We start from the raw sequence: 27186 nt of genomic DNA on the forward strand, positions 1-27186 counted from the left end.
GGTTTTAATGACAATAGATGAAAAGGAAGAAAACTGGGAAAACTCTTTGAATGAAAAGGGGCAGGAGAGAAAGAGACAGGAGAGAGGAACTCAGTGTGCTTCCTTTTCTCTTCCTTTCACTGGGAAGTGGCTTTCCATGGGTGGGAGCAGTTGCTGACCCCTGTGGGAATAATGACCCAGGTGGTTAGAGGAAATAACATACTGATGTGTTTAGGAGAATCAGAACACAGCATTTATTTAGTGACTTCTGTATGCTAGGTGTTTTTAAACACATCCAGTATAAACCCTAGTCTCAGTCCATTTGGGTTGCTATAACAGAAACAGAATTCTATAGAAAGGATGGTTTATAAACAGCAGACATTTATTTGTCGCACTTCTGGAGGCTGAGAAATTCGAGATCCTGACACCTGCAGATCTGGGATCTGGTGAGGTTCTGATTCTTCATTCATGGCCATCTTTTCGCTGTCACCTCACAGGCAGAAGGGGGCAAGGACTCTCTCAGGCCGATTTTATAAGGGCACTAATCCCATTCGCGAGGGCTCCCCCTTCATGAGCTTTATCACCTCCCACAGCTCCACCTCTGAATACCATCATCTTGGGGAATTTCAACAAGTGAATTTAGGGAGACACAAACATTCCATCTATAGCACCCCTATAACTACTTTATTGAGTAAAGATTTTAAAAAGGAAACCCTTAGGTTCAAAGACCACAGTCAGTGAGGGGAGCCAGGTTCAAAGGCTGGGCCTAGTAACCCTTAAGATGCTGTTTCTTTTCCTATGATTTCATTCTCCCATTGCCACTTTATCTCTGACACTTCACTTGCCTTCCATGCGTCGTCTGTGATTTAGTTGGGCAAAACTGTTTGGGCTTTTTATTAACAAAGATACTCTCCAATTTAAGGAAAGTTATATGACATTAAATCCTATGGGTGCTTGCTTGTTACAGTTTTACAATTCAATATTGCAAAGCCATCATCATTCAAAGCACTGCTGGCTTGGTAATTCACTTCATTAACGGTGCTGCCCAAATAAAATACACAGCCAATTAGAAATAAACAAATCCTTGGAAAGTATGATTACACATTCAGGAAGCACAGAAGGTGAGGCATGTAGACAGAAGGAGGGAGATGAAGGACGGCTGTGGGGGAGGGGAGAAAAATCATATCAGGATAAAGAGGGATTTTATGAGCCCATATGTACTCTGTGCACAGTGTTTTTGGAAGGCATTTCTGAGAAATATTGGAGAATTAATTATGGAACTTTCTTGTTTATATCTCTGCCTGTACACCTCCTGCTCCCTCGCCTCCCACATCCAATTTATTTTGAAGTCCTGTCAGTCTTATCTCCAGAATAGACCTTACATCTGGTGGCTGCTCTCAGGCTGCTGGGCAGTGTGGTGCTAAGGGCCACGTCTGTATCCCAGTCTCTCTCTTTCTGGGCACTCAGGACGGGCGCGCTTTTCTGACTCCCACATTGCGACCAGGCCGGGCATGTGACTAGTTCTGGCCGGGCTAGAGCATTCAGACCCAGGGTAAGGCTGCATCCGGCATCTTCTGCTGCAGCAGTTATGGACGCAGGCTGTTGAAATGAAGGTGCACAGCTGCCCTGGAAAGCCGCCCAGCCATGCAGTGGGCATTTCATGAGCAAGTTAACAGAGTTTTGTTGTGTAAAACAACTGTGAGTTGGGTGTTTTTTATGACATCATAGTCTCAGTGGCCATCATCTCTCCCCTAGAACCCTCCTAACTTTATCACATTTTCTGTATCCTGCTTCCTCTCGTATCATTCTTCTGTGTAGTGAACCTCTTAGAACATACATTGGGTCACATCACTCTCCTGCCCCAAACCTTCTATTGTTTCTTATGCAGATAAATTCACAACATGGTTCACCAGGCCTGTGTGCTCCAGCCCCTACTTACTCCACACACCCGTTAGCCTTTAGCTGTGAGACCCACCTGCCTTCTTCCAGTTCCTCAAACATTCTGGGGCCTTTGCACATGCTTTTCCCTCTGCCTGAAAGTCTCCCTCCCCGTCCCCAAACACATACTTCCCAAAGTTCATCTAGCTCATTTGGATTATCCTTGAGATCATCACCTAAAGCAGTGGTCGGCAAACCGCGGCTCACGAGCCACATGCGGCTCTTTGGCCCCTTGAGTGTGGCTCTTCCACAAAATACCACATCGGGCGCAAACGTACAGTGCAATTGAAACTTCGTGGCCCATGTGCAGAAGTCGGTATTTTGTGGAAGAGCCACACTCAAGGGGCCAAAGAGCTTCATGTGGCTCTCGAGCCATGGTTTGCCGACCACGGAAAAGGATACCATCTCAGGGGCCCCCCAGTATGCAGGGGTCTCCCCATTACACTCCTCTAAGGCACCCACTGCTGTTTTAATGAGCCTAATCACAGCTCATAATGCTATACTATATTCATTTGTGTGGTTTTTGGTTTGATGTATCTTTCTCCCTAATCAGACTGCAAGCTCCGCTAGGGAAAGGGACCATGCCTGCTTTATACACCACCACATCCTAAGCATCCTGTGCCTGGCCCCCAGCCCATATTAAGTTGTCTTGGGCAAATACCTTCAGGATGGTCAAATAAATGGATGGATAGTAGTCGGAGTTGTATGCACAATTTGAAGGCTAAGGAAAATGATGTTACACGTTTTTGAGCATTTACTATATCAGGCATGGTGTCAAGTGCTTTACATCCATTTCCATGTCATTGTACATATCATGACAATAACACTATGAGGGAAGGACTGGAGATGTGGAAGCTGATGGCTGGAGTGGTTAAGTAGGAAGCACATGTCCACGAGTCTCCGTAGCTAGCCTGACTCCATAACCCCTTGCTTTTTTGCTGTTGTTAGTCCTTATCGGAGGATATTTTTCCATTGATTTTTAGATAGAGTGGGAGGGCGGGAGAGAAGCATTGATGTGAGAGAGATACATTGATTGATTGATTGATTGATTAGCTGCCTCCCACACGTGCCCGACTGGGGCCAGATTGAACCTGCAACCCTAGTACGTGCCCTTGACTGGGAATCGAACCTGAGACCCTCCCGTGCTCTGGCTGACGCTCTAGCTACTGAGAAACACTGACCAGGGCCTTACTTTTGTATTTGGTTTTGTTCCAGCTCCAATTTTTCAAGTTCATAAAGCAATAGCTATTAGGAAGTTGCTATTGCAAAAGGCCCTATTTCGTGGCTACTATAATAATCAAAGGCCAGATTTACTTTGCATTCTTTTTGGAGAGAGCTGTTGATCTCCTGTGCCTGCATGCCTTCTACCAGAGACAACATCTTTTAAAAATAAAGTCTGCTCACACACACAATGGTTAAACTATTCAATAACGCGTTCAATGCACATAATAACTTCAAAATAGGAAAACATGATAATATAACATCTTCCAAAGGAGCTCTTTTCTTTTTGACATTATAGTGTGAGATTTCTTTTTTAGACCCATCAGAAGTGAAAATATCAATTTCCTTTTCCACCGAGAAATCTAATAATGGAATACAAACCAGACTTCATTTGAGCACACTTTAGCAATTAAATCTGGTTTCTGTTAACAGCATCTTGTAAGCTCTCATTTTAAATCAACCTTTCTTTAAAATCTCTTCCATGAAACAGCACCTATCTGAATAAGTTGCTCCAGCCAACGGAGAGGTGCACGAACCTGCAAGATGGCTTCCAGACGCTCTCTAACAAGACGAAAAGGTAAGTTCTACACTTTTATATTCTAAATATTTTATAGCATGCTTGAAATCATCCGGAAACTAAGACTGTTCAGGCCTGACCTTGAGCTTGGATGCTCCTGTGGGTGAGGAGGACGGTCCAGGAGCCGGGCAGTGGGGCCCAGGGCCAGACCCCAGCGGCAGGGACTCATCCTGCCCTGGGTCACATTCAGTAAGAACTGTGCAGTTCTGCAGGCTAAACTTCATAGGCCCGCAGTCTTTTTGAGAATCCTGTAAACATTCTGGACCTGATTTTAGAAAAATGCTCACTTATATTAAAGTGCTTGCAATCCCAAAGGATTAGCAGATTTACCCCAAATCCCAGCTGTGGCACACTTCCCCACACCTGCTTACAATCCTATATTTCTAGAGAGTTCTTGACACCATCTTCTCCAAACTGGGGAAAAGGAGATCTAAAAGCTACAGAGCTTCAGACAGAATCGCCGCGGTGGCCTGGGGTCAGAGGGCAGCGGCCCTGCCTTGCTCCTGTCATGTGGGAAGGAACAGGGGCTGATGTTGCTGGCCCAGAAGGTGCCTTTGGGGTGGGGCCTGTGGTTACACCTGTGATATCCCTTAAAAAACTCACCGCAGTTGCATTTTGCTGTGGGCTTGATGGACAAAGGTGGAAGGTTATTGATCAGGTTTCCTCATGCCCATTCATGCAAGGGGCCCAGTGACCTTCCCTCCTCCATATTGTTACATATTTTCCCTTTTTCCCCCTGAAAATCTCTCTCTCTCTCTCTCTCTCTCTCTCTCTCTCTCTCTCTCTCTCACACACACACACACACACACACACACACACACATTTCTTCCTCTTTTAAATATAAACATAGTGTTTGTGGGAGGAAGGAGTTAAAAAGGCTGCCTGAAATCCATTCCCTCCCTTCCCTGGGGGTGTGGGAGGTTGTGTGTAAGCAACCTGGTCTAATCTCTTTTTAACTGCACCTCTGGGTTAGGGGCTAATGATATCTGCTGGGAGAAAGTGTCCTTATTGGTTGAGAGCCCCTAACAGGCTGTTCCCTGGCTTAGGGATTATTTACAGTAAATGGGACCCAGGATTTATGAGGCAGGTCTCCCTGGAGAGTGGCTCCTAAGCCAGCGGTTCTCAACCTGTGGGTCGTGACCCCTTTGACGGTCGAACGACCCTTTCACAGGGGTCCCCTAAGACCATCCTGCCTATCAGATATTTACATTATGATTCATAACGAAAATAATTTTACGGTTGGGTCACAACATGAGGAACTGTATTTAAAGGGCCAGGAGGTTGAGAACCACTGTCCTAAGTCATCCAAGTTCCTGGGTAGAAGGGAACTGTGTCGTAGTTTAAATGTTCCTGCTGTGCCAGGGACCCCACGGACCCACTCCGAGACCTTGCCTACTGTTCGAAGCCAAGGTGCATGCCCAGTGCAGGAAGACAGGACCACGGAGCATCCTTGCTATCCCAGGTTCCTCTCTGCTTTGTCTGAAACTCTTGACTGACTGGATCCTTGACCTGAGTAGGAAAGCCTGATACTAGGAGAGATCTCTGATATGAATTAGTCTTGTTGGACAATCCAATCTGGTACGATAGCTCAGTTTATTACAAAAGGATAGCGCTCTTCAAAGTTTTGTTTCCTTTTCCTTCAATTCCAGCTGATGGGCCCCAAGCTTCCCGGAGAAACAGCCTGTGCTGAGGACCTTCCACTTGCCACACCTGACCCACTTTTCTCTCTTCACTGTGGTTTTGTTTGGGTCATTCTTTGCTCTGGGAGGCCAACCTACAAGGACTTTAATCTATAGGCTCCTTTGTGACCTGGTTTTCTTTGGATTTGACCCAGAGAGGAGCACTAGAAATTGATCAGAAAAAGAAAATAAGGAAAGAAGCTTTCTTATTGTGATGTTCCTCCAGGTCAGCTACATCCTTGACTGAAGGAAGCTGTTGCATCCTGAATGAAAGCCTTGACTTTTCTTAGGACCCCTCCCCTCCCCACCCCTCCCCTTCCCTCCTCTCCTCTTCCCTGGATTCTTTAGCTTAGGTATAGGCTATAAATAGTCCCCTGATACTGTACATGGATTTTCCTACATTTGGCCCACACCTTTAGGGAATACCCCTTCTTTAAGCTTTTCTTAAATGACACAATTTGGGCCCTCATTCCTGCCAGGACCCTTGCTTACCGCAGATGGCAAGAATGAACACTTGCCAATGCTTCTCTTCTCAAACAATAAATTCATTGGATTTGGGGTGGACGTAAAGTAGCTCATGCATTATATATGGGGCTACACATCTGTTTTGATCATGTTGGAGCCATTTGTTGTTGTTTCTTGAGCTCTTTCTGCAACTTCCCCTGAGGGACTCAAATTCGAAACCTCTTGCAGATAAATGGCATCACGCCTCATGAAGAGTAGAACTTGGAAAAACTGGTCCTTGCTCTACCATCGCCTGTGACAAGCCAGTTGTACTCCTTGCCCAACATGTGAATCAGTGTATGAAAGTTGCCTTTGACCCTTCAACTCTCTTTCTGACATGAATTATTTTTACACCTCAAAGTGACAAAAGTCCTCAACGTAAGGCTGGTCCCAAGCTGTGCCTTGGAGCAAAGCACTTGGGTCAGCATGGGGCGGGAGGGGAGAGAATTCTTGCATCCTGGAAGGTGTTCTTTTCTAAGGCAGAGAATTTGACAACTCTTTTATGTGCATCCACAAAAATGGTTAACTGTAGGATGCTAATGAAAAGGCCTGTGCATATGCTCTCATGTTTGCTCTCTCGCTTTTTTTTCTGTTGTTTTGTGTTTGGTACTAAGACCTTTTCTGGGCTATTCTTTAGGGGACGGCTTTCCAGTACACAGTTTTCACCTGCTCATGTAATTAGCCTGCACTGGTATTCTGTTCGGCAAAGGTCCAGAGAGAGCAGGCACAGATCGTCCTTTGTGGTGAATGTTATTTTGCACACAGGAGACTAATTTTTTCAGGCGTATTGTCTATTTTCAGGAATTGTGCGTTCTGCGACCACTGCTATTACAGACTTACAGGGAACAATCAGGAAAGCTATTCAGTGTGTGGTGATAAAAAGTAATTTCATTTTCTTAGAAATAATTATTTAGCTCTATTTTTGTCATGGTCTGTTGAAGTCTTAGAATTTTCTCTTTCTTCCGCCAATTTGTCCTCTTCAGATTGCTAACATAGACTTAGGGAGACAGAGTCGTGGTGGGAGAGGAACATGCTCCTTTTCTCCACTGGCCTTGACTATATTTTTGAATCAGCAGTTGCCATTCTGAGGAATAGGATGGTATGTATCACAATTTTTTATTTTCTGTTTAAGGAGACTATGAACTCCAAAGGGCTTTTCACAATTATTCTCTCCCTGGTGTCAATCACAGACACAGCATATAGTTGTTGCTCAGTAAATATTTGTTGAATAAACTAATAGATGAATAAATATACTTCTTAAGCCTTCAACGCATTTTTCTCTACCATCTCTAATTTCTAGCTCTAAAAAAAGTATCCTGAAAGCCATAAACTTCTATTCCTTTTTTGAAACTACTTTGTAACTTCTGTCTTTCTCATACTTTGAATCTTCAGGTTTTCATTGTTTTCCTACCTTATCCTTTCCCCTGGAATGTTTCTCTGGGTTTCTTCAGCCCAATCTTTTTCACCAGTTATCTCACAGATAAAATATGAGGCCCTAACAGTTTGGCTCAGTGGATAGAGCGTCAGCCTGCGGACTCAAGGGTCCCAGGTTTAATTCCCGTCAAGGGCATGTACCTTGGTTGTGGGCACATCCCCAGGAGGGAGTGTGCAGGAGGCAGCTGATGGATGTTTCTCTCTCATCGATGTTTCTAACTCTCTATCCCTCTCCCTTCCTCTCTGTAAAAAAATCAATAAAATATATTAAAATAAAATATGATACTGTGTTAAAAATGCTAGGTAAGCCACCTTAGCACTGCTTATTTTCAACATGGCAAAGATTATTTGTAATTTTTTTCTGACTATATATTTAGTAAAATGATAATTGTCTGGATAACCAAGCTATCTATCTTAGTCCACATTGCTTCAGACCAATGAACTGATTTTTCTTTTAAAAAATATAATTATTATTGATTTCAGAAAAGAAGGGAGAGAGAGAGATAGAAACATCAATGATGAGAGAGAATCATCGGTCAGCTGCCTTCTGCATGCCCCCTATTGGGAATCGAGCCCCCAACCCAAGCATGTGCCCTGACCAGGAATCGAACCATGACTTCCTGGTTCATAGATAGATGCTCAACCACTGAGCCACACCAGCCAGGCCAATGAACTGCTTTATCTAAGAGCAGATATTTTTAAGGGTTGACCCAGGAAATGAACTCATTTCTCCCCTCCTGGGTTTTTCTGCTCTGTGTCTGTGCCTTTTTCTTCTTTGTGCTGCTCTTCTGTTTTCCCAGATGATCTTAGATCCTGAGAATATTTACAATTATACTTGTTTGATGTCTGCCATTTGGTCAGGGTAGATGAACTACTCTACCAAAATCTTCTAAAACACAATGTTATAACACAAAATTTTATTCTCTCTCATACAACACTCAATATAGATATTCCTTCTCGATTAGGTAACTCTCCTAATATTGACTTAGGGATTCTGGTTCCTTCCATCTTACATGGTAGCCATCTTCAGCAGTTGATCCCAGGCTTGCGAGCGAATATGCAGATGCTATGGAGAAAGCACACACAGCTTGGAGGAGACACACATCACTTCCATTGTTTGGAACGGGCCCACCTAGATGTTTATGGTCATGGGACTGGTTTTGGCCAATAGATGTGAGTGGAGTTTGTGTGTGGTTGGCATCGGGAAACATAGTGCCTGGCTGGGAAGCTGCTTAAAGCAACAACTATCCTATCAAATAAAAGAGTAATATGCAAATTAACTGTCACTCCGTCACAAAGATGGTGGCGCCCAGGCCCCTCAGCTTGCCAGAGTCCCCCAGTCCTGGGGGGGGTGGCCACTGAGAGCAGGAAGCATGAGCAGCCAGGGCCAGACACTTGCTTCAAGGCAAGCATCCCACCCCAGCCCCAGAGGGCCTCTGGGCAGTGTGCACACGTAGCCTTCGACATGGAAGCTCAGCAAGCATGTCCCTCCCGGGCATCCCTTAGGCTTGCTGCTTAGGTTGTCTTTCCTTCTGTGTTTGGAGGGAGGCTGAGGATCTGCCATTGCTGGGTGTTGCTGTCCCTGGGACCACAGAACCACAGGCTGCAGGGCGCTGGCACCCTCCAGAGCTGGGCGCTGCTGTGGGGAGCAGTGCCCACTCTCTGGGATCCACCTGCACCTGGCATGTTCAGGGGAGGCAGCTGGGAGCAGACAGATCCTGGACTCGGGGAGTAGGGGGTGGGGTAGGGAGCAAGCGGGAGGAGAGGAGGTCAGGGTGATTCATTCCAATGGATCTCACTCCAAGGCTTCATTCAAATGCAGAAAGCTCTCTGGTGATGTCAGAGCCTTGGACCTTGCCTCGGGCTTCTCTGACTCTCCCACCCTTAGGCCGCAGCTCACCAACTTCAGGGAAGAAGGATGTTTGAGAAACCGGCCTGTCTGGTTGGAAAAGAGTGCGAAAGCATCCCTCTGTTCGCTTCTGTCTGTTTTCTCTTTGTAAATCTCATTTCCGGTTTTCTACACTCTTTCTAAGGGTGACCTGGCTTTTGACAGCAAAAACAGACTCCTCTACAGTTTCACAGCAGACCTCATGGACTGATTCTGTTGCCTCACCCTCAGAAACCAGCAGGTGTATATGTCGTGTTCATGTAAAAGCATTCAAACCTGTAGAGAACTTTTACGAGTTTACTTGAGCCAAACTGTCCACACTTGCCGGGAAGCAGAATCTCAAGGGGTTGGGACAATGATCCGGAGAGTGGCTGTTTTTTCACTTTGTTTTATTCATTCTTCTTCTTCTTTTTTTAAAATTTAATATATTTTCATTGATTTCCGAGAGGAAGGGAGTGGGAGAGAGAGACAGAAACATCATCGGTGAGAGAGAATCACTAGTCGGCTGCCTTCTGCATGCCCCCAACTGGGGATCAAGCCCACAACGAGGCAAGCATCCCGCCCTGGCCGAGGAGAGCCTCTGGGCCGCAGAGAGCCTCTGGGCAGCAGGCATGGAGCGGCCAGGCCCCACAGAGAGCAGAGAACCATGGGGAGTGGGCCTAAGCTGTCAGGGCTCCTGGATTGGAGAGGGCTCCCAGATTGGTCCCAGATTGGAGCGGGTGCAGATCGGGCTGAGGGACCCCGTGCACAAATTTCTTGCACTAGGCCTCTGGTATACTATCAAATGAAGCACCAATCAGCAGTGGTGAACCAGATTCATCTGCCACATATACAGGGTGTCCAAAAAAATGTAACACACTATAACAGCTGATAGCTCAATTTTTAAAATGAAATGTATTTTTGAAAGAAATATGTTTATTGATTTGAGAGAGGAAGAGAGAGAGAGAGAGAGATAGAAACATCAATGACGAGAGTGAATCATTGATTGGCTGCCTCCTGCACACCCCCTACCTGGGTACTGGGCTCACAACCTAGGCATGTGCCCTTGACTGGAATTGAACCTGGGACCCTTCAGTCCACAGGCCGATGCTCTATCCACTGAGCCAAACCGGCTAAGGCTGACATGTATTTTAATAAACATTCCCTTTAAAATTATTCAGAGTGTTTAATAAACACTGCCTTTATAATTATTCATTTTTGAGGACACCCTATATTAAATAACTCCACCATTCTCATCATTCTATTGACTATAGGCCACCAAAATGTTTCTTAAAGGTGGGAGAAAACATTTTTTTTAAAACAACAGCAATCTCATATCTTTTAAAAAAATATTTATTGTTGAAAGTATTACAGATGTCCCCCTTCGTTCCCACACCAGCACTGACTCATCATAAACACTGACTTCCGGGAAAGTGGAGTTGACATTTCACAGGACAGTCAGCCAGAGACAACTTGTCATGACATTAGAGAACTGATTTGAGCTTGAGAGGGATTACAGTGAAATGCCATTGGAACTCAACAAATTCCCCCAGAGATCTATTCGTCTCAACAGCAAGAGGAAATAAAAATCAGTAGTACAAATTCTCATAAAACTAGGAAAACCCTCTCGTTGTATGACACCTTAACTTACATAAAGATTGAGTTTTAGCCCTAATCGGTTTGGCTCAGTGGATAGAGCGTCAGCCTGCGGACTGAAAGGTCCCAGGTTCGATTCCCGTCAAGGGCATGTACCTTGGTTGTGGGCACATCCCCAGTAGGGAGTGTGCAGGAGGCAGCTGATCGATGTTTCTCTCTCATCGATGTTTCTAACTCTCTATCCCTCTCCCTTCCTCTCTGTAAAAAAAAATCAATAAAGTATATTTAAAAAATAAAAAAGATTGAGTTTTAGTTTTTCTTCCCTTTTCTCTAAATTAAATACAGTTCAGTTTGTTTTTATTTAGTACATTTCTGACTTTATAGCCAAAGCTTTAAAATAAAGAGAAGAAACGTTTAATGAAATGGAGTTAGACACATGCTAACCCCAGGGAGAATCTTCTAGGTGCACTACTCCTTTTAAAAGTTTAAAACAGGAAATCTTCTATTTCAAAGATCCTGAACTTCTTGGGGTAGCCTAATTATCACTAAGGAAGGAAGGAATATCCAGCCATACAAAACCTTTCTCCCTTTTGGAAATGTTTTACCATCTCTGTCTCTTTCTCATTCTCTCTCTCTCATGCACACCCTAATTAAATTGGGGAATTCCCAGGAGCATACAGATAATGTTATTTATTTTGACAAGAATTTGCAGTTTGTTAAAGGAAAGATAAGATATGGCATTTATAAACAATCGTAATTATAATGCATCTCAACTGATGCAGGAAGCAGATTTTTCTTCACGGCTGAAATATGGCCTCATGAGTTCCCCATATCTGGGTCTTGCACACCAGGCTGGGTTAGTTATACACGGAAAGGGATGGTAACTCATGACCAGACCACGTTCTTCTTTTTCGACACCAAATGGGCAAGGGAGTTACTAAAAATGGAGGGGAAGAGAGAAGCAATTCACACTGTGAACATGATCTGCCTTGTGAATGGCCTCTTTGGCAATATTAAATGAGGCAAGGAAAGATGCTGTCTGTTAAATGAAAGGTGATAAACAAAATTCATCAGGTAAATGTGGATGCCTCCCAAGATGCTGTAACCCAGCGGAGTACAGGTGAGACATACGCCCTCCGCATAAACAGTGTGCCACTACCACCGGGATCCACTGAGGGCCCATTCCCTGTCTCAGCACCAGAGCGTAAAAAACAAAGATTCCAGGTGGGAGCAAATACATTGTTTATCTGTTAGTGAGAATGGGGAGCTCAAACTAAAGAAAGGTACCAAAAAGGCCCTTTTGAATTTACTGATTAATCCCTAAAGGTACATGAAAACACAAGCTCACGTAAACAGGATTCAAAATACAAGGAGGCAAGATAATTGAAGTAGTATCTATTTTTTAGGGTAATTGTTAAGGATTTAATTAGATAATGCATGAATGTGTTCACCATGAAGTAGCAATAACCAGTAACTGCTAAGAATGCCTATACCATAGCATTTGGAAATTTGTGGTCTTTATGATTTGAGTAAAGAAACCCCCCCTCCCCCAGCAGGCGGTAAATTGTTTAAACAAACAGCTAAAGTCAAATACTGACCTCAGATTCCAGTGAACTAAATTTTATAAAAGCCCTATTTTTGGGTCTGCACAGGCATCTTTCTGTCAAATATTATCCTGTCTCAACAACATTTTAAGTGGCAGGAAAGGCCACAGCAGCGCCTTGCTCACCATTGCTATTCTTTCCTTTTCCCTTGTCTACCAGAGGGGGCACACCCTGGCTGAAGCTAGAGCTCACCTGAGCTTGGCTCCTGGAGGTGATGGGAGGGACCCTGGGGAAAGGGGGGAAGACAGGAAGCCAAGCTCCCCTGGTTCTGCCAGAACTGTGCATGATAAGCAGCACCGCCACATCAGACAGCAGGCCAAGGTGTGAATTTGGCATTCAGGACATGTTAATGTGTAAGGTAACACAGGGAGATGGTATAAAGTTAGGGTTACCCTGTGTTAGGTGCACAATCACCATTGGTTCACCTGCCAGCACTTTCGGAAGGATCAGTTTATTATCAGGGCCTTGTTTGGGGTGGCAGTGGGGGAGTGATTTGTTCTGATCTCAGGAAAGAAAAGCAAGTAGTATCTGGAGAGCTCCCAGGAGCCCAGACCTTTGTGTGACCACCATGGCTAAGGGTGACCAAAAGGTAAAGGTCCCTTTAGGGGCACAAAACCCTGGACACAAAAGGTTGGTGAGGGTCATGAGTTCGCCTTCTCCATAGATTAGCCTGGACTCAAGCTGCCTACTTTGACAGCCTTTCGTTTTATTTATAAACTAGTGGCCCGATGCACGAAATTCATGCACATTAAAAGGAAATTAATTAGCAGAAATATTTTAATATTGCTATTTGCCCTTTCTCTATAATAGAAGTGTGAGAGATGAAAGGAAATTAGTAAAATGTATATGAAAATAATATATAGATCTATTAATAATAAACAGTAACAAAAGGATATAACAACAACAGAGGCATGATATAAAAACAACAAAAACATGATATGAAAACGACAAAAACATGATATAAAAACAAAAAAACATGATATAAAAACAACAGTGATGCAAACAATGACTGATAAAGTGGTTAAACTTATTCTAATATCTCCCTGTACACCACATTAAGAGTGAAAACACTTTCAGAGTGTTTGACTAATTTCCCTTGTGATGAAGTATTTAGAACTTTAATGTCACATGCTCTTCAAACTCGAGAGAAAGCAACATATAACTGACCATGTGTGAAAATGGGTTCAGGTAATAATATTCCTACTCTGTCTAGAGTTTGTCCTTGTGATTTATTAATAGTCATCACAAATGTTGGCATCATGGGAAACTGTCATTGAATCAATTTAAATGGGAGGCCACTGTCAGACGGGGACAAATCAGTTCTTGGAATCAGATCAACCTCTCCCTCTGCAGATCCTGTTAATACTTCAGCTTCGATAATGTTAGGTCGTAATCTCTTGATAATAAATCTGGTACCATTACAAAGATCCCATTTACTATTAAGATTTCTCAATAGCATGATGATTGCACCCACTTTAAATTTTAATTTATGACATGGCATTCCCGAAGGAGTAATACTATTAAGAAATTCAATGGGAAAATTTTCCTTTTCAGCATCATCTGTTGAATCAATGGAATCATCACTCAAATATGTGTGAAAATCTCCATCGAGTATATCCAAAATTTCTTCATTTAATTTTTGAACATGCTCATTTTTTGGACAAAGAATTGCATGTTTAGATATATTTTTAATATTATCTATAGATATAGTATTTCCAAAGGCAGCTTCAATAATAGATCCATTACAAATCATTTCACAGGGGATTTCAATAATATCCATTCCTAAATGAAAACTGTTATCAAGTTTGCCATCTCCAAGTTTTACTAACCATTCACTATAAGCAGAATCCTCTGATCTCATATTTGTTGTAAGAGACAACTTTCTGAAACATCCCCAAACATTACAGTACTTTAAACTCGTTTGTACTATGGCCTATCACATAGCATGCGGTACAATACTGAGACATTGTCGAAAATCCCCTCCGAGAAGGAGAACTTTCCCACCAAACACAACATTCAAATTCATAATTTCTCTTAGTAATCTGTCTGTGGCGTTTATAGCATGACTGGATGCCATGATGCATTCATCAATAATGAGAAGTTGGGCCTTTTTAATAGTTTTAGCAACTTCACTGTTTATATTGAGTCTAGAAATTAAAGTTTCATTTAATGGAATCGGTAATTTATATTGGGAATGAAAGGTGCTTCCACTGAGAAGTAAATTTGCAGCAATTCCTGTAGATGCTGTGGGTAAAACAGTACCACCACGACCTCTAATATAATGTATTAAAACTTTATACAGATATGCAGGTGAATAGGATTCCTAGCTGGCAGGCCCCTGACAGCAAGCTGGCCACCTGTCGATTCCGGGAGGAATGGGGCTCCCTCCTCCCTCCTGTCAGGGTCCGGGGTGCAGGTGAATGAGGTTCCTGGCTGGCAGGCCACTGACAGCAAGCTATCCAACAGCGGATTCTGTGAGGAATGGGGCTCCCTTCTCCCTGCTGTCAGGGTCTGGTTTGAAGGCCGATTGCACCCCCTGTTGGGCCAGACCCAGAGTTCTACCATGCCGTGACCTTCACCTCAGCAACCCAGGACTGACTGCCGCTGGGCACTCTTGGGGCTCCGAGGGTGGGTTCTTCCCTCAGGCCTCGCCGGGAAACAGCTTGGGGAGGGCACAGCCCTTGGCAAGGCGACCCAGGACTCAGTGCGTCCATGCTCTGAGGGCGGGTTCCTTCCTCAAACCTTGCCCTGGTGGGAAACAGCTCGGGGAGGGCTCAGCTGTTGCCAAGACAACCCCTGCAGGACTGACTTCCTTCCGGTTTGTCGAGCCTCGGACGTGATGCATTACACCCAGGGTTTTTATATAAATAGATGAGTAGTTACGGAGGAGGATCAAGGCTCAGAAATTCTTCTAGCAGCTTTTCTTTGCTTAAGCAAAGGGAAGAATAAGAAGAGTGTCATATAAAGCTGAATGTCACCATAGGGAACACTGCTATTTTTTATGTGAGGCCACTCTTAAATACAAGCAAAACCAAGCAGGCTCGCTCCCTAGGTTGCTTGGGACAGGAAACAGGTAGTTTACATCCAGGAGCAAACTCAGGCTGCAGAGTCCAGAAAACCTGAGTGTGAATCCTGGCTACACTGCTTATTGGCAGCAGGAGCCTGGGCAATGCACTTCACATACCTGACCTCACCTTCTTCTATAAATGTAGGATGCTTGAGAGATGAAATACAGGGTGGGGCAAAAGTAGGCTTACAGTTGTGAGTACACGAAATAGTTTATTCTGTATTATTATTTATTAATTATTGTATTATTTTCCTTATGAACAACTGTAAGCCTACGTTTGTCCCATCCTGTATTTATAAAGGCTGTAAAATTACACATATCACTCAATAGGCCTTTGATAAATGGTACCTATTTTATGTTTGCATTAAGGCTAAAGGGTATTAAACAGCAAACTTTTTAAGTTCTAAACAAGTCTGGATAATGGAGAGCAAAATGAATTCAGAGCTAGTTAAAATCACAGCATGTGAGTACAGGTAGGAATCTTAGAGACCATCTGAACTATTTATGCAGAGCAGTGAAGGAACTGTGTGTGTGGCAGCAGAATGAAAACCAAGAAAAGCTGTCCCTTGAATTTTACTTTTGTGAAAATGTTTTCAGACAATTAAAGTTTTACAATATAATTGAAGGAGTTTATTGAAGAAAGCCAGAAATATATATATATTTTAGGTCACTGAACATGAAACAAGAATCATCTTTCAAAGACCATGGAAAAGGTGTTTGTCTTTGATTTTTCTCACCTTGCAAAGGGCCCCTCAGTTGTTGGGCTGTGTCTCAGAAACAGCAAACATGTGAGACACTCTGAGTAACCCTGACACTCGCTGCAGCTGTCTATTTTGCTAGAAAGGAGAGGGGAGTGAAGGATGGAGGAGTAGATTATGAAATTAGGGATCATGCCCTCTCCTATTTCCTATCCCTCTCCCCAAGACTCCAAAGGTAATGATTACACGGAAGTCATCCCCAAGAATAGAGAAGGACCCTCACTGGAATATTTATTTTTAAGGCAACTGGAATAAATTTCATTGTACTTCCCAGAGGAGAGCAAGAATTAATTATATAAGGTGGCCACCAAGTGTGGAAACCAAGCAAATCCTTAATTAGTGATTTATTGATATTATATTACAATAAATGACAAAATAGTATTATATGTATTTTTAGACTTTATGACCACACTATAGAATCTTTGGACTAAAAAAAAATTAAGATTTTGTTTTCTCCTTGTTGTAAAGCTGTCATCTTTAGTCTAGGCATAGCTAGTGCAACATGTTTCCTCAACCCCAGGCTCTATTCCCTTTACCAACTATGTACTCACAGTAGAGAAACGCTGTCAGCACCAACATTTAGCAGCATTTTCAAAATATATTTCTTTTTGTCTTGAATAAAAGGTAAACTATTCTTTTAGTCCAGTAATTCCACATGGTATTTTTACATCTATATATATAAAACCCTAAGTAACTGGATCACCAGTTGCTATGACGTGCACTGATCACCAGGGGGCAGACGCTCAATGCAGGAGCTGCCCCCTGGTAATCTGTGCGCTCACACTGGGATTGCTGCTCAGCTGACTGATGTGAGCCAGATGAGGGCTCACGCTGGCGAGTGCAGCTGCTTCGGCGTGAGCCTTTTCTGCCTCCAAGGCAGCGCTACTGAGCAGCAGCTGCAGGTGCAGCGGGGCCGGGATGAACAGCAGCAGTGTGGCGCCTGGCCCAGGCTTGGGCTCCTCGCTGGCCGCCTGCCGCTTTGCACACTACCACATCCCCTGAGGGGTCCTGGATTGCGAGAGGGCGCAGGCCAGGCTGAGGGACCCCACCGTGCACGAATCTGTGCACCGGGCCTCTAGAATATACATAAGATATGATCTTTTAACATTTATGTAGGTGAATATTTCTTACTTTTTGAGGATGTACAAAAGACCATGAGGTTTTTATTTTTCCACACAAAAAAAGAGAAAGGAACACCCATGATAGTAAGACCAGCAGTTTAAGTAGGCCCCCTAAGAGCTCAGTTCCTGGTTCATGAAGTGATCTGACATCACCCCCTAGCTCTGAGCTCTGAGAAAAGAAGTTCAGAGGCATAAAAGCAGTAAGTATCTGTAGGGAGAAAGGGAGGGAAGGAAACAGATGTAAAAAACACGGTCTAATAAAAATAGGAGAAGCCAAATCCTTTCATTCCAGGATGTCTGAAAAGGAGAGATTCTATGGAGCATAACTGCAGAAAGGGAGATGTTGCTCTAACAAAACAATAAATTGTGGATACAGTTGCTCAAAGTCAGAGAAGTAACCATTGTGAGTAATTGGCTTCAACCTCGTTGTCTACAGGGGGCACATAACAGAGAACGTGGGACAAAGCCTGGGCTACATTCCTTGGCATTCTCAGGCCTACTGGTGCTATGGTTCAACAGCCCTTAGGGGGTGGGAGAACTAGAGACCACCACCATCATGGGTAAAAAGGCTACCACTATGGCAACAACATGACGGTAAAAAATCCGCTAGAGCTTGGGTTATACCAGTGATGGAACCTTTTGAGCTCGGCGTGTCAGCATTTTGAAAAACCCTAACTTAACTCTGGTGCCGTGTCACATATAGAAATTTTTTGATATTTGCAACCATAGTAAAACAAAGACTTATATTTTTGATATTTATTTTATATATTTAAATGCCATTTAACAAAGAAAAATCAACCAAAAAAATGAGTTCGCATGTCACCTCTGACACGCGTGTGATAGATTCGCCATCACTGGCCGTTATACACTGTTTGAAATCCAGCCTGTCCTCATTTTCTTGTGAAGGGCTTGACGCCTGTGCAGAGGCATCTTCAATATGTGCAGCTGCCCCTTTTTTCAAAAGGCAGAGAGGAGCCTCTTCATGAACTTCTTTGACTCATTAGTTTTCATATCAGTTCACCATTTAAACTAGACAAGACACTGCAAGCTATCTCGCTAGCTTCTAATTGGGACACGGCACCACACTACACATACAATTGGAAGAACAACCAACCATGTCTTCCTCATTCTTCCACTGGGCCAGCTCAGTATGCTTCTTTGGACTGAATAAGGGTGATCTTGTTTGAGAAAAGCATGTAAACCTCAGGCCAGATGTTGTTAGTCTCCATTCAGAATATTGGTGGAGCGCTCCTCCGTTCTTGTACAGTTCAAGAGGGCTTTGCACATCCTTGTACTGTCTTAGCCTGGGAGCAGCTGCTTCCAATTTATCATCCTCCTGTTGGACCAACAGTTCAATAGTGACATCATCCACCCCAGGTACCAGAGTTGTATTGAAGTCCGGGTTATATACCCTTCAGCTAGGAGAATGAATCCAATGTTGGCTGAGATGTTCTTTGAGTGTTTCAAACGGAATGTTCAGAGTGATCACTAGCTCCAGGCCACAGATTCTAGCTAGGGCTTCAGCCTGAACTAATGTGCTAGGAAAACCATCCAGTAGGCAGTGCTGATCCTGCCTGTTCTCCAGGCATGTGATCACATAACCTGGCTTTGATGTTCTCCCGCAAGTAGTGGCCGCTGGAGAGATGCTGGAGGCCAAAGTTTTGGGCGGTCCTCTGGCACATGGTGCCCCTGCCCAAACCCGGCGGCCCGAGGATGAACACATGAGGGAGTTGGAAGCCATTGCCTTCCTGAGGAGAGGGGCAGCCACTCGGGCAAGCAGATAGCAACCTTGGAGAAAACCCAGGCACTTCGTTTCTGCTGCCCCTGCTCCAGACACCCTCTACTCACGTGGGGCCGCCCCTGTGCTCAGGCACTTATAGCCAAGTGATTCCAGGATTTCAGGGCCCAGCTGTTGACACTTACAACTCTCTCATATCTTTTAAATACGAGGGTAGTTAAAATAGTGTCTCCAGTGACGAGAGATTTAGAGATCTTCTAAGAAACTGAGTGCAAGCTACAGTCCTATAGCTTCCTGTGCAATCATTAAGGCATGAAAGGTTCATTTGCATTCAGATAGCTTTTTGATAAGACCCAAATTTTCATAATTTGGAACACTGCTCTTGCATAGGCTAGGTGTGGCTTGAGCCATACATTATGCAGTCAGTGTGTATGCTTGATGACCTATTTCATGTAGTACCATTTCAAATGACCTAGAACAATAGAATTTTCTAAAAGGCAACATCCTAATGGGGTACCATAAAGATGGTAGTTAGAAGGCACTCTTTTGCAGGGTGAAAGGCAAAGTGAATGGAAGACTGGCCCTACATGCTCTTCACTATTTATTATCTTGGAGAGTACAACATGACCCGAATTACAGCTTGAAAAGAAAGGGTATAAATTATGGCAAAACTTCAGAAAACCCAAATGTGAGCATGGCACTTGACAGCCTGCTGACAAAGCAGGTATTCCTAAGTTTCAGCTTGTCTGTCTGTCAGGAAAAACAATTTTTGGTTATATACAAGATTTTTCTAGACATAGAATGATATATGACTTGTTTCTACTCAACTTTAAATCTATGTTATTTTCATTGTTTCTGAAAGTATACTCATACTTTGTCTTCTCACCTCTTACCCTTTAACTTATTTTTTTTTTTGGTCAGCTTTTAAGAGTTTCAAATCTAGCATTTCTTTCTGTCCTTGGTATAGAGGTCAGAAAGAAGATGTTAGAGTTCCAAAATGGTGGTGGGTTAAGTGGAAGCTACACTGACACTATCCCAGGACCAAACTGGAATTACAGCTAAAATACAGAAAACCATCCCGAATAATCAACTGAAGACTAGATGGAAAGAACCCTGATAACCGAATAGAGAGGGGAGACTGCATAGAAACTGGTAGAAAAGGTGGAGATACAAAAGGGCTGGCAGGGCTCCCAAAGGCAACAGCTAAAGTGTTGGAGGTATATCTGAGCTGCGGGGGTTACCACTGAGAACTCTGGGATCTAAACCTCAAGCTGAGCTCCCCAGTCCAAGGCACTGGAACTGAGAAAGATGCCCACATAGCATCTGGCTGTAAAAAATCAGCAGGGTTGCTGACTGCCAGGAAGAGATGACTGGAAATGCAGGCAACCTCTTAAAAGGGCAACACATGAAATTTCATGTGTAGTCACCCACTTTGGGCTCCAGCAGAGGAAGGGCAGAGTGGACTAGAGCTGTGTGAGGAGAATCTAGAGTTGGGGGCTCTGGGTTTAGAGCTCAGAAGGCAGATACTCTGGTTCCCTGTGCTGAGTCATTCCCTCACATTGCAGAGGACATCTTTCTCCAGCAGACTTTACCATCTAGGCAGGGTTTGCCTGGGGGGGAGGGAGGGGAAGCAATTGCCCCACCCTATTGTAAAAACTCTCACCCCATCCTGTGGAGTCTATACCTTGCTCTGGTTGATATCCTGAGGGTTATTAAGGCTGAGCATAACAATAAGACTATAGGCAGATCTGGATCTCTAGAGGCTCTAAGTCAGTGGTTCTCAACCTTCCTAATGCCGCGACCCTTTAATACAGTTCCTCATGTTGTGGTGACCCCCAATTTCATTGTTACAAATTGAACATAATTAAAGCATAGTGATTAATCACAAAAACAATATGTAATTATATATGTGTTTTCCGATGGTCTTAGGCGACCCCTGTGAAAGGGTCGTTTGACCCCCAAAGGGGTTGCGACCCCCAGGTTGAGAACCGCTGCTCTAAGTCTTTACTTGATCTACTTCTGGATCAAGGGCTAGGAAAAACAGACCTTGATGCAATTCTTGGTCCTTTCCAAAGGCACCCATCCCCAGCAGAGGGAGCCACAAGCTGTGGATTGCTGATAGTACTCTGGGGCAGTCACAAACAGCACCTGACATCCTGCATTAGAGACTGGGAGTCATTAGAAGATCTAGCTAAAACATAGACAAAACCCAAATGGGCAGCCAAAATGGGGAATCAAAAAACAAGCCCTAAATAAAAGAACAGAAAATTCTTCAGAAGAAGAGCTAAATGATATAAGTAATGTATCAGATATTGAGTTCAGAATAATGATTATAGGATGCTCAACAGTATGAGAAAAGATATAGAAACTATGAAAAATTACCAGTTGGAAATGAAGGATGACATAGCACTAATCAAGAACACATTGGAAGGAATGAACAGCAGATTAGGGGAAGCCAAGGATTGGATCAGTGAATTAGAAGACAAAGTAGAAAAAAAAATCACTCAATCAGAGAACCAAAAAGGAAAAACAGTTAAAAAAAAACAGGAGGGCAGTGTAAGGGAGCTGTGGGACAACATGAAATGTAACAATATTTGCATCATAGGATAGCCAGAAAGTGCAGAAAGTGAGCAAGGGATAGAGAATGTGTTTGAAGAAATAATGGCAGAAAACTTCCCTGACCTGATGAAGGAAAAAGCCCCACAAGTTCAGAAGGCACAGAGATTCCCAAGCAAGAAGAACCCAAACAGGCCCACCTGGACAAATCATAATTAAAATGCCAAAAATTAAAGAAAAAGAGAGAATCTTAAAGGCAGCAAGAGAAAAGCAATATGTTATCTACAAAGGAGCTCCCATAAGACTCAGTTGATTTTCCATCAGAAACTTTATAGGCCAGAAGGGAATGGCATGAAGAATTCAATGTAATGAAAAGCAAGGATCTGAAACTAAGATTACTATATCCAGCAAAGATATCATTCAAAATGGATGGTGAAATAAAGAGCTTCCCAGACAAAAACAGGCAAAAGTAGTTTATCACCAGCAAACCAGCACTGCAAGAAATGCAAGAGGGACTGCTGTAATGAGAAGAAATAGAGAGTGAGAAACATAGGCATAAATAAGTACCTATCCCATATAATAAAAGGCTAATACGCAAATTGACCAAAGGGCAGACTGACTGGTTGCTATGACATGCACTGACCACCAGGGCGCAGACGCTCAATGCAGGAGCTTCCCCCTGGTGGTCAGTGTGCTCCCACAGGAGGAGCGCTGCTCAGCCAGAAGCTGGGCTCACAGCTGGCAAGCGCAGCAACGATGGCAGGAGCCTCTCTTGCCCCCACAGCAGTGCTAAGGACCCCTCTGGGGAGGTCTGCTTAAGCCGGCAGCCAGACATCCCCCAAGGGGTCCTGGACTGCAAGAGGGCATAGACCTGGCTGAGGGACACTCCGCCACCCCAGTGTACAAATGTCTTGCACCAGGCCTCTAGTCAATAATAACCTTAAATGTAAATGGAATAAATGCTCCTATCAAAAGACATAGGGTAGCTGAATGGAAATAAAAACACACCCCAATTATATGCTGTCTACAAGAGAGCCACCTTAGAACAAAAAATTTACACAGGATCAGAGTGAAGGAATGGAAAAAATTTTCCATGCAAATGGAAACAAAATAAAGGTGGGGTAGTAACACTCATACCTGACAAAATAGACTTTAAAATGAAGGCCATCACAAGAGACAATAAAGGCCACAGCATAGTACTAAAGAGATTGGTCCAACAAGAGGATATAAGCCTGGTAAACATATGTGCACCCAGTAGAGGAGCACCTAAATATATAAAAACACTTCTGGAGGACTTTAATGGAGAGATAGAGAGCAATACAGTCATAATTGGGGACTTTAACACCCCACAGCCTCCACTGGGTAGATCTTCCAGATCAAAAATCAACAAGGAAACAGTAACTCTAAATGACACAGTGGATCAGATGGATTTAATTGATATTTACAGAATATTTCACCCCAAAGCTGCAGAATACACATTCTTCTCAAATGCACATGATTCATTCTCAAAGATAGACCACATGCTAGAACACAAAACAAGTCTCTACAAGTTCAAGAAGACTGAAAACATATCAAGCATCTTCTGAGATCACAATGGAATGAAATTAGAAACAAACTACATTAAAAACACTCAAAACATTCAAACACATGGAGGGTAAATAGCATGTTATTAAACAATGAATGGGTTACCAATGTGATCAAGAAAGAAATTAAAATCTTCCTAGAAACAAATGAAAATGAACACACAACAACCCAAAATCCAAAGGACACAACAAGAGCAGTCCTGAGAGGGAAGTTCATAGCACTACATGCCTACCTCAAAAAACAAGAAAAATTAATAATTAACTATTTAACCCTACAGCTAAAAGAATCAAAAAGAGAATGACAAGAAAACTCAGAGTAAGTAGAAGGAAGGAAATAAAGATCAGAGCAGAAATAAATGACTTAGAGACTAAAAAACAACAACAGTAACATAAAACAAAAGATCAATGAAATCAAGAGCTGGTTCTTTGAAAAGATAAACAAGATTGATGAACCCTTAGCAAGACTCATCAAGAAATAAAGAGAGAGGGCCCAAATAAATAAAATCAGAAACAAAAGCATTGAAGTGACAACTGATACCACAGAATACAAAATATTATTTAAAAAATACTATGAACAGCAACATGCCAACAAGCTGGACAATGTGGATGAAATGGACAAATTTCTAGAAAAATACAACCTTCCAAACTAAATCAGGAAGAATCAAGAAACCTGAATAGGCCAATAACAACTGATGACATTGAAGCAGTAATCAAAAGACTCCCAGCAAACAAAAGCCCTGGATGGATTCCCCAGGGAGTTTTACCAAATATTCAAAGAAGGACTAACACCAGTACTCTTAAAACTATTCCAGGACACTGAAGAGGAATGAACACTCCCAACCTCTTTTTATGAGGCCAGCATTACCCTAGTTCCAAAACCAGACAAAGACACAACAAAAAGAATTACAGGCCAATATCCCTGATGAACATAGATGCTAAAGTCCTCAACAAAATATTAGCAAATTGGATATAGCAATCTGTTAAAAAAATCATACACCATGACCAAATGGGATTTATCCCAGGGATGCAAGGCTGGTTCAATATTCACAAGTCAATAAATGTAACACATCATATAAACAAATTAAAAGACAAAAATGTGATCATATTAATAAACACAGAAAAAGCATTTGACAAAATCCAACACCCATTTTTGATAAAAACTCTCAGCAAAATGGGAATAGAAGGATCATACCTCAACATAATAAAGGCCATATATGACAAACTTACAGCCAATATCATACTCTTTGGGCAAAAACTAAAACCGTTTCCCCTAAGAATAGGAACTTTCATCACTCTCATTCAACATAGTAGTAGAAGTCTTAGCCACAGTTATCAGACAAGAGGAAAATATAAAAGGCATCCAAATTGGAAAGGAGGAAATAAAACTGTCATTATTCACAGATGACATGATATTGTACATAGAAAACCCTAAAGACTCCATCAATAAGCTACTAGACTTAATAAATGAATTCGGCAATGTAGCAGGATACAAAATTAACTCTGAGAAATTGATGGCATTTTTATACACCAATAATGAACACTCAGAAAGAGAAACTAAATGAATAATCCCATTTACCGTTGCAACAAAAATAAATTAAGATACTTAGGAATAAACTTAATCAAGGAAGTAAAAGATGTAGTTGGAAAACTATAGGATGTTAGAAAAGGGATAGGGGAAGATATAAACCAATGGAAGAATATACCACATTCGTGGATTTGTAGAATTAACATCATTAAAATTTCCATACTACCAAAAGCAATCTATAGATTCAATGCAATCCCTATTAAAATGCCAACAGCATATTTCACAGATCTAGGACAAATACTCCAAAAATTTATATGGAACCAAAAAAACAAACAAACAAAAAACACTCTGAATACCTGCTGCAATCTTGGGAAAGAAGAACAAAGTTGGAGGGATTACAATACCAGATTTCAAGTAATACTACAAAGCCAATATAATAAAAACAGCCTGGTACTGGCACAAGAACAGGCATATAGATCAATGGAACAGAACAGAGATGCCAAAAAATAGCCCAAGCCTTTATGCCCAATTAATATTTTACAAAGGAGGCAAGAGCATACAATAGAGTCAAGATAGTCTTCAATAAATGGTATTGGTAAAATTGGACAGATACATTAAAAAATATGAAAGTAGACTACCAACTTACACCATATACAAAAATAAACTCAAAATGTATAAAAGACTTAAATGGAAGTCATGAAAATCTAAAACCCCTAGAAGAAACCATAGTCAGCAAAATCTCAGACATCTCTTGGTAGCAATATGTTCACCAATACATCTACCGGGGAAAGGGAAACAAAAGAAAAAATAAACAAATGGGACTACATCAAAATATAAACCTTCTGCACAGCAAACAAAACCATCAACAAGATGAAACAGGAGCTCACTGTATGGAAGAACATATTTGCCAATGATACGTCGGATAAAGAGTAATACCTAAAATATATATATAAAAAAATGATACAACTTAACAAAAGGAAGATAAAGAATCTAATTTAAAAATGAGCAAAGGACCTAAATAGACACTTCTTCAAATAGGACATACAGATAGATGTCAAAGAGACATGAAAAAATGCTCAAAGTCACTAATCATCAGAGAGATGCAAATTAAAACAACAATGAGGTATCACCTCACACCTGTCAGAATGGCTACCACCTGCAAATCAACAAATGACAAGTGCTGACAAGGATGTGGAGAAAAGGGAACCCTAGTTCACTGCTGGTGGGAATGCAGACTGGTGCAGCCACTGTGGAAAACAGTACATAGTTTCCTCAAAAAATTAAAAATAGAACTGCCGTTTGACCCAGTAGTCCCACTTCTAGAAATATATCCTAAGAATACCAAAACACCAACCAGAAATAATGAATGCACCCCTATGTTCACAGCAGTGGAATTTACAATAGCTAATATCTGGAAACAGCTCAAGTGCCCATCATAGATGAGTGGATAAAAAAAAAAAACTGGTATATTACACCATGGAATACTACGCAGCAGTAAAAAAAGGAAGGGTCTCTTACCCTTTGAGACAGCATGGAGGGACCTGTAGAGTATTATGCGAAGCAAAATAATCCAGTCAGAGAACGACAAGTATCACATGATCTCACTCATATGTGGAATCTAATAAACAAAATAAACTGATGGACAAAAATAGATCCAGAGACATGGAAGCATGGAACAGACTGTGGAATCTCAGAGGGAAGGTGGGGGAGGGTGGGTTGGTGGTAGGAGATCAACCAATGAACTTATATGTATATTAGAGGCCTGATGCACAAAATTAGTGCAAGGGGCTCGGCCCTCACAGCCCCAGCTTCATCCGGAAGGTGGTCCAGAAGGACATTCGGAAGGTCGTTCTGCTGTCTGGTCTAATTAGCATATTATGCTTTTATTACTATAGATATACATAACCCATGGACACAGACAATAAAGTGGTGAAGGCCTGGGATGGGGGGCAGAGGCGGGCCAAAAGGGGTCAATGGGGCTTGGGGGAGAAGGGGACATATGTAATACTTTCAACAATAAATACCTTTTTAAAAAAAGAAAGAAGACATTAACACAAAACAGCCATTCATACCAACATGCTACATTCATACTATCTCAGGAAATTTCCCTTGGTAACCAAAGCAGTGGCTGTGTTTGCTGATATAAAATTTTAAGTTGGGAAAGATGAGCTATTATCAAGGCTATGATAGAAATCTCTGAAGCTTTTTTTTACATTTTATGCTAAATAAAAATTATGCCAAATCTATTAAAAAGTGGTTTAACCATCACTCTGTACCTCAAAATACACAAGAATCAAACAACCATACAATTTAAGAACTTGAATGAATAGTCTCTTAAATTGTTCTAATGCATTTGTGTGTGTGTGTGTGTGTGTGTGACTGTGTGTGTGTGTGTGTGTGTGGTTGCTGATGTGGGAAGATAATCAGCATAATCCTAAT

At 42.4% G+C, this 27186-nt stretch overlaps 1 protein-coding gene and 1 pseudogene across 1 annotated transcript in view; one reads left to right on the forward strand and one right to left on the reverse strand.

The window, feature by feature from the left end:
• Positions 1-3649: 3649 nt before the first annotated feature.
• ST8SIA6 (ST8 alpha-N-acetyl-neuraminide alpha-2,8-sialyltransferase 6) overlaps positions 3650-27186 on the forward strand; it is a 94630-nt gene continuing 71093 nt past the window's right edge. Inside the window, exon 1 of the mRNA XM_023758072.1 lies at positions 3650-3715. The gene's annotated coding sequence lies outside the window, so the exon portion shown is untranslated. The remainder of the gene's footprint in view (positions 3716-27186) is intronic.
• LOC111827031 lies at positions 18491-21166 on the reverse strand (annotated as a pseudogene).

The sequence above is a fragment of the Myotis lucifugus genome, unplaced genomic scaffold (assembly GCF_000147115.1).
Source record: "Myotis lucifugus unplaced genomic scaffold, Myoluc2.0 scaffold_121, whole genome shotgun sequence".
In the NCBI taxonomy this organism is placed as follows: Eukaryota; Metazoa; Chordata; class Mammalia; order Chiroptera; family Vespertilionidae; genus Myotis; species Myotis lucifugus.